General features: G+C 37.7%; 1 protein-coding gene across 1 annotated transcript in view; it reads left to right on the forward strand.

Moving 5' to 3' along the window:
* The window catches only part of mtnr1bb (melatonin receptor 1Bb), a 29,619-nt gene that overhangs the window by 15,833 nt on the left and 5,842 nt on the right, over positions 1-7,944 (forward strand). The window lies entirely within an intron of this gene.

Here is a 7,944-nt window from a genome sequence, read left to right on the forward strand (position 1 = left end):
CATAACTGCAGTAAAAAGAATGAGCATTTTGACTTAATGATCCCAAAACTTCCTTTCTCATGACATGCTGTCATGTTATCAGGTCATAATGTGATACTTAAACATTAGTCTGCTCTATTTGTCACTTACGGTAATGTTTACATCATATACATTTGCATTAATTCTTTCCTGATTTTGACCTTGCTCTATTTATTAAGAATTATATCAAATCTGTTTTCAAAGTATGCTGTTCTAATGATTATTAGTTACATAAATATAGAATCCAGAATCGTAACAAAGTTCCCTCAGTTATAGAGGGAATAGCCTGTTTTGTAGATCATTATGGTGATGTATCAAATTCATCATACCATGCTATTCTTTACGTGGCAAAACAAATGAGCGTACGATTTTAAAAGGAGATTTCTGGTCTACCGCAATTTCCAATTCACATGTATCTCTGCATGGTGAAAAGCAATTGTTCTGACATATTTGTGAAATATCCCAGAGGACTCTACTAAACAAATGACTGTCTGTGCCAAAAAGAGTCCATTCAGCCCATCAAACAGATAACATTTTGAATAATGTATGAACAGTAACACTTAGTGGCATAGTTTGTACATGAACACACACACACACACACACACACACAAACAACCACACACACACACACACACACACACACACACACACACACACACACACACACACACACACACACACACACACACACACACACACACACACACACACACACACACACACACACACACACACACACACTCCTGCCGTTGCTGGGGAAACATATTTGGAATAAATGGTTATCAGATGAATGTGGGATCAGTATTTTAGCATTAGTAGTACGTATCGATGCATACATAAACTAGAATATGATTGACTTTGACAAGCTAGTTTTAGTAAGCACACACAGCATAAAGGGCAGAAACATAACCCTTAATGAATAAAGCTTTAGAAAGCAAATATATTTGCATACTTAGATTTGTATAAAACCTTGCATGAACTTTTGCAAAAACGTCTTCAACATTTAAGATGTACTTGGACTGAATTAAGACATTTCTAGTATTTTTGTTTACGATACAAAAGGTAACTGCGTTATTTCTTTATTCTTTTTCTGAATATACTGCTGATCCATGTTTGATGTGTTTGAGCTGGTTAGGATTCCAGCACCCACCTCCAGATAAACTAAGACGGTCAAATTAAAAATACTTGTCACATATTTTCTGGTTTTAATGAAAATGTCACCCAAGGGATGTTTTTTCTTACCAATTAGCTCACTCAAAATTGATTTTCTCCTCTACACATAAAAATAATTGAATAGTGGCTTATATATATATTGGAATATGGTGATGAGTAAGGCATGAATTTGTATGCAAAAAGGACATGTCTAGTTCTTGGATTTTGAGGATTACATTCATCAAAGAATCAGAAGTTTTGTTTCACTTGTTTATATGCCAATATTGTGTTCCTTCAAATATCCGTCCCAGATCAATATGATGCCATCTCAACATCACCAAGCTGTCTTTGTGTGAATGTTACAAGATTTCTGGCTATTGAAGAAACACTTTTCCAGAAGTTATCTGTGATGTTTACCTCCTTGGCAGCTTCTTTTTTTGGTCTTGAAAAAGCACTCAAACACTTTAAATGTTGGAAAGTACTGAGGGCTATATTTGTCGTTGCTCCAGCAAAAAAGTGTGAGCTTATGAGAGGGAAGTTTAACTCACTGTTCAGTATTCGCCTGAGGAAATAGCCACTTTCAGTTAGAGCATATAAACACAGAACTTCTGTGGACTTGTTTTAATGTGGTAGTGATGCAGAAATGATATTTTCTTTACAGTAGTAGCCAGTCATGCTGCAAATTCAATGTCAGACGCAGCATAGCCTGACCATTCACCTTGTCAAATCATTCCATATAAAACGTATTGGTTAAGGAACCTCAAGAGCAGCTGAGTGAATACTAAAGACCTGACAGTGGAGGGAAGGTTTGTCTCTTTTCTCCTTGGGGGGTCAGATACGTTTGACCAGGCAGTCTGCAGAGCGGGAAAAAAGCTGCTGGCATGCTGGGAAACGGCCCTGATGTATAGCAGTGATGACAGCATAGTTTATTGCCTTACATACAAAGCTATTTGATCTTGTCTTCTGTCATCAGTTCATTCTCTCTTATCTTCTTCTTCTGCAAATGATCCTTTGCCAACCTTTAACCCCCTTTTTTCTTTCCACCATTTTTCCCCAATTCTTTATTTCCTGTTGACAGCTTTGTTAATTCATGTCTGCAGATTGATTCAACCAATGCCTCCCTTTTGCCTTTGTGTCACGTTCTTCCCTCTTAACAGATTGCAGAAATGATCAGAAATGACAGCTTTATTATAAAAAAAATCGAGGCTGTTAATTGGCCATATCATGTCTTGTAGGGATTGTATTAATAACCCCTTCTAAAATTAGATTGGCTCCCAACTTCTCTTTGAAGGACGAGTCTTTCCACGTGAAACTGCAGATTTCATTCACATGTGAGACCACTTTTCCCTCCACTTCTGGATTTAGTCCCCATTATTGCCATTATTATTTTACCATCTTTTTTGTACATGCCCTGATCCTTCACTGAACACACATTTAAATGCTAACTAGGCGAAATTGCCTTTGTCCTTTCCCAGGAAAGACATTTTAAAATAAATAGGCAAATTAGAGGAACCATTTTTCTCAATCTCTGCCCATGGTGAAAGGGTTACTGAGATGGATCTAAAATGGTTTATTACAGCAATCTTCACCCATGTCTTTGACAAACAAGATTCGATTTTGTTCTTATTTCGATATTCAATCATCTTGTGAATTACCTTAAAAAGAGCTATGCAAACTTCAGTCTCTAGGGAATATCCAATCTCCTTGTTAAGCAAACAAATTCGGTAAAAACTTCCCGCAGTGCAAAAAATACTGCTTACCATGCATGTTTGTACATTTCCTTTTTTGATTGGTGTAGCCAAATAAGTTGTTTCTGCAAAATAAAATGTAACGCCTTAGTGTGTATATGCTTTCATCTAGAAATTCAAAAAATGCAAGGTCTCCAAGCAGCAGCTTGTCCAAATTACACCCCACTCACAGGGGCTGCTGGGTAAATTAAATTGTAGTGTAATCTAACTATACTTTCCATTGCTCTATACTCAAAATAACAAGATGTTTAATTGAAGACTCTAATCTGCATGTAACTAGTGATCATCATAATAATCTGTGTCTTAGTGAACAGATGGTTGAAATATTGTCACAGGTCTATCTGCACTCCACACACTCCAAACTCTGGTTTGCTGCTCTGTCGAATGTGCGCTTTCTCACACACACACACTCAGAGCCACACACTGATTTTCTGGGTCCGTGCCAGAGGAAAGCATGTGTGGCAATGTCTGCTTATCCAGTCCTCAGGCATTACCAGCTGTAGTTCCCTCCAGTTAATGACACGAGGCTGAGATCTTGTTTCAAATATGGGGTTTGAATATTTTCGTAGTTAAACGATCTATTCCAACCCGTGAGAACTGGGTTAAAACACAGACAAATACAAAAGGTGAGCAACAAACAAATGTAGTATGCATGCTAACCCACACGATAAACGGCACACACACGCCCGTGCACACACACACACACACACACACACACACACACACACACACACACACACACACACACACACACACACACACACACACACACACACACACACACACACACACACACACACACACACACACTGCACAAACAACCGGCAAAAAAAGTACCTCGTAGGCTGCTAGTCACCTATAGAGGGGCTGATACACTTTGGCTGCGTCTTTCCCCTTAGTTTCCTTTAACATCCTGCATTGCTCTGCAGTTCTGTTTAAAACTTAAAGCGATTAATAAAACAAATGTAACACAACACACCGCAGATTAGCTCCACCTCTTTTTTTTATAAGGTAGGAACCAAAATACAATGTGGGACAAATGAACAACAGAAAATGAAGACAGTTACACCAGCATTGCACGGTCAGAAAAGTGATCAACAGAAAGGATTTCTCTTTACACTTTTGTAACAATATGCGTGTTTTTACAACCGAATAACAGACCTAATACATGTCCATCAGTTCCTTAGTAGAAATAACACACTAACAAATGATTTACTTATATACTTTACGTTGCTTGTTACACCATCACACACATTTAACATTGTGTTGACTATATTTTCTACTCATGACTTCCACTCTCATCAATAAACCTAATGGCAAAAGTACCCCTCCATGTATTTGTCTGTTAAACAATGCTTTAGCGAAACAATGAAACAAATAAAGTTTGCTAAAGTACCTGAAAGGTGATTTAGTTTTGAATTATGCATGAAAAGGCTTGCAACAGCTGTGCAGCTATACAAGAGTTTATGGAACGCTGTTGTGTACCACATGTTTTGTGATGCTACAGTATGGCAGCGCGGTGGAACAAAGGGGTCATTTTATAAGTCAGACATTTTGTATTTTAGAAAAGTGGTGATTGCCACTCAAAAATAAAACATGGCTCTCACAGCAGGGTGATACTTGTCTGAATATTGTAAAGTGTGTGTAAGGCAAGCTGAGATGTCAACATTCCAAATATGCTGCACTCTTTGATGTGTTAGAGGTGACTCAGTTAGATGCGTAAATGTCAAATCAAATTATCATAAATATCAGAAAACTTTTATTGGCACTCATCTGTGATTGCTTGATTTAAAAATGCCTTTGTGGAAAAATGTTTGGGGGGTTTTTATGACTAACTTTCTATGAGAAGTTGATTCAAAAACTTCAGAAACTGTCGAGTTTATACAAACATAATTAAAAGAAGCTCCTTCCTACATGTATGTTCATTAACTTGCATTGCATGATGGATGATTCAAGTTCCGCTTTCTAATTTCAGCCGAATGCAATAACAGCCATGATTAAAATGATCTCCATCAAAATAGCCTTTGATGATCAAGTGCAGTTCTTTGAGCAAGTTTAAAAATCACTTGTAAATCTTTTAATGATGCAAAATGTTATCAGTCAGTCTTAATTAAATCGGCACATAATTGCATCTTTTTGTGGTTGAAATGCATAAAATCAAGTTTATAAAAAATGCTGCAAAAACGAACTAACAAGCCCTTTAAAAGAACTAGAAGAGAAGTAATCGTTTTGTTGAATAAGGCTGTAGCCTCAAGGTTGAACTCAAACCCAAACTGTCTTAACCGTGATTTATGTGCGTCTACCTGCAGTGATTGAAATGAAACACAAGCCCACACACACAAAAGCATTTGATAATGAACAATCCAGACCAACAAGATATCCGTTTAACGTGTTAAAGGAACCCTTGAATGAGAATCTTCTTTTCTTCTTTCCCGATGGCCCACAGTCCTTTTAATCATGGAAAACACTGGAAAGAAGGAACACTATTAGTTTTTTAAGTCTCATCGGGCTATAATTGAAAATCCTATGCTTCATTTGCCATAACCCCTCGCATACACACATTTAATCATGGTCATGTTGTATTTAATTTTAAAATGTTGGTGCATACTGATAGAGACACCTCTTATCAGTCTTATTATGGGGATATTTTCTACATGAATGCTTCAGCTGCCACTCTCAAGCCCTTGGATGCTCTGATAATTATAACACTCATCACTGTAAGCCCTTCGCTAAGGGTGGATGGCCCTCTCTCTCTCTCTGTAAGCAATTACACATTTTTTTCATTGAATTATAAAGGCCATTACTGTTTTTTGACCCCTTTACATTACTTATTTTCTTTCAATGGTCCCTTGAGAGTTTGCTCTCATTATGCAGCATGTTATTCCAAGCAGGGGCACAGGGAATAACATAGCTTCATTATCTAACAGAACATGTATCCTGAGTGCAATTTGCAATTAGTGCAATTAAATGTTTAATTTAATAATTTTTCCCTTCCAGTTATCCTGATTGAAGTTGATTCATCTGCCTTACATGTGGTATACTTTATTTATATTGAATGTTTAATATTTGTGCTTCTTGGGGTGTAGGATTCTTTGTTTATTATCGTTTTTTTTGCTACTAATAAATGAACATAACCAGGCTCTACAGTATATATTGGATTTTCTGCATAAGCTGTGCTCCAAGATAGAGGATACAGGATACTGGCTTCGTAGTCACGTACTTCCAAATCACTTCCTTCAGAAACGAAGCAAGTATACTTCCAAGCCACGGCTTCGGAAAACAAAGAAGAATGGAACAGGCTAACAAGTGTGCCACTCTCTCTAACGGTTTCAACATAAACTGTACCGAAAATAAATACCTCACGATGTCTATCTAATTATGAACTTGCTTTACTTTCACAGAACACATTTTTGGTGATAACAAATGTAACAAAGGAACATATTTACCAACACATGTTCTACGCCACTACATACTTACATTTAAATGTGTGCTGCGTCAGTTCAGCCATTCTGCGCAAGGGAGTTTGAAATTGGTCCGTGCGCAAAGCATTGTGGGGATTTGAAGGACGCGAAGTCTACCCATGTGCAGCCCCGAAATTACCCCCAAACCAAGGACGTGGCCTTGGTGGAATTCCCAGTATGCTGGAGATTGGAACAGTCCTTTGGCGGCACTCGATGACGTAGTATCCTTGAAATATTGGCTTGGAAGCCAGTTTCCTCGCGATTGAGAAACGGCCTCTGTGTTTCCCCTTCCATCGTGTCCGTTTCTGCTGATTGTGTGCACCTGGTGCCCGGTGTTGTCTCCTCCCCTCTCACCTGTGTCTTGTTCAGTTGATTAGTTTGTGTGTATTTAGGTTCTGGTTTTTCTGTTGGTCTTTGTGGGGTTATTTGATGTTGTTGGAAGGTTCTTTGTTCAGAGGGATTTTTGTGTTTTTTGCCTTGCCTTATTTTTACTTTGTTGCTAGTTTTTGCAATAAAAGTATTTTTGAATTTGGATATTCTGCTTTTGGGTCCTGTGTACCTTGCCCTCCAGCCGTGACATATACTAACTATAGAAAGAAGGTATTCGGACTCTGTTGACCAAAGAAACCCAGCTGATCAAACAGGCATTTAGATAGAAAGTGGTATGCTATGTTTTAATTTGTGTTAAGTCAGTTACCATGAATATTCAGATTTTTGTATGCACTTGATTAGATTAGACTTGATTGTGAAGCACTCTGTGAGCCGTGAGGGTTGCTGTATAAATAAATTCGGTTTGCTTTCTGGTGACATTAACTTTACATCTCAGTAAAGTTAACACTACCAAAAGCTTAGAAGATAAATTGAGGGTTTGGGTGGTGAACAAGACAAAACCTATATATATATATATATATATATATATATATACCTTATATAGGACTTATACAAAAATCTGACGAGGGGATGAAGTGCAGATGGAGAAACCCAGGTGAGAGGAGTGATGAAATTAGGCAGGAGCAAATTTGCAGAGCTGTGGGAGCAGGGAAAGACTAACAAGGCTGATACAGAGCAGGTGTGAAGATGGGCGAACGAGGAAAAACAACACGGGAACTGGAACACTCAGTGGATCGCAGATCATCTTCATTGCAGTTTACTGAGTAACACTTCTTGTTGACTGTATCTCTTTCTAACAGAGCTGTGATATAAATGTGTTGTTTCGTTAGCTGTTATCTCTCTCAGCCAAACAAAGGAGTGAGGAGCCAGCAGTCGATGATTGTGTGAACAGTCGATAAAATACCTTATTTTAACTTATGAATCAACGCAACAACACATTTATAATATTGATAAAAATACAGAGAACATAAATCATAGTCCACAACTCCTTCCAGCATAATAACAAGTCTAGCTTTCTGGAACAAATGCACACTTTAAAGTGGATCTATCATGCTATATTTGAAACATATATTGTAGGGCCATACCTATAAAACATGTCTGTGAAGTTTTTTTAACAAAATACCAAACAGATCATGCATTTTAGCCATGCCTCATTTCGCTCTATTTGCTTTTTT

This window comes from Notothenia rossii (genome assembly GCF_949606895.1).
Source record: "Notothenia rossii genome assembly, chromosome: 9".
In the NCBI taxonomy this organism is placed as follows: domain Eukaryota; kingdom Metazoa; phylum Chordata; class Actinopteri; order Perciformes; family Nototheniidae; genus Notothenia; species Notothenia rossii.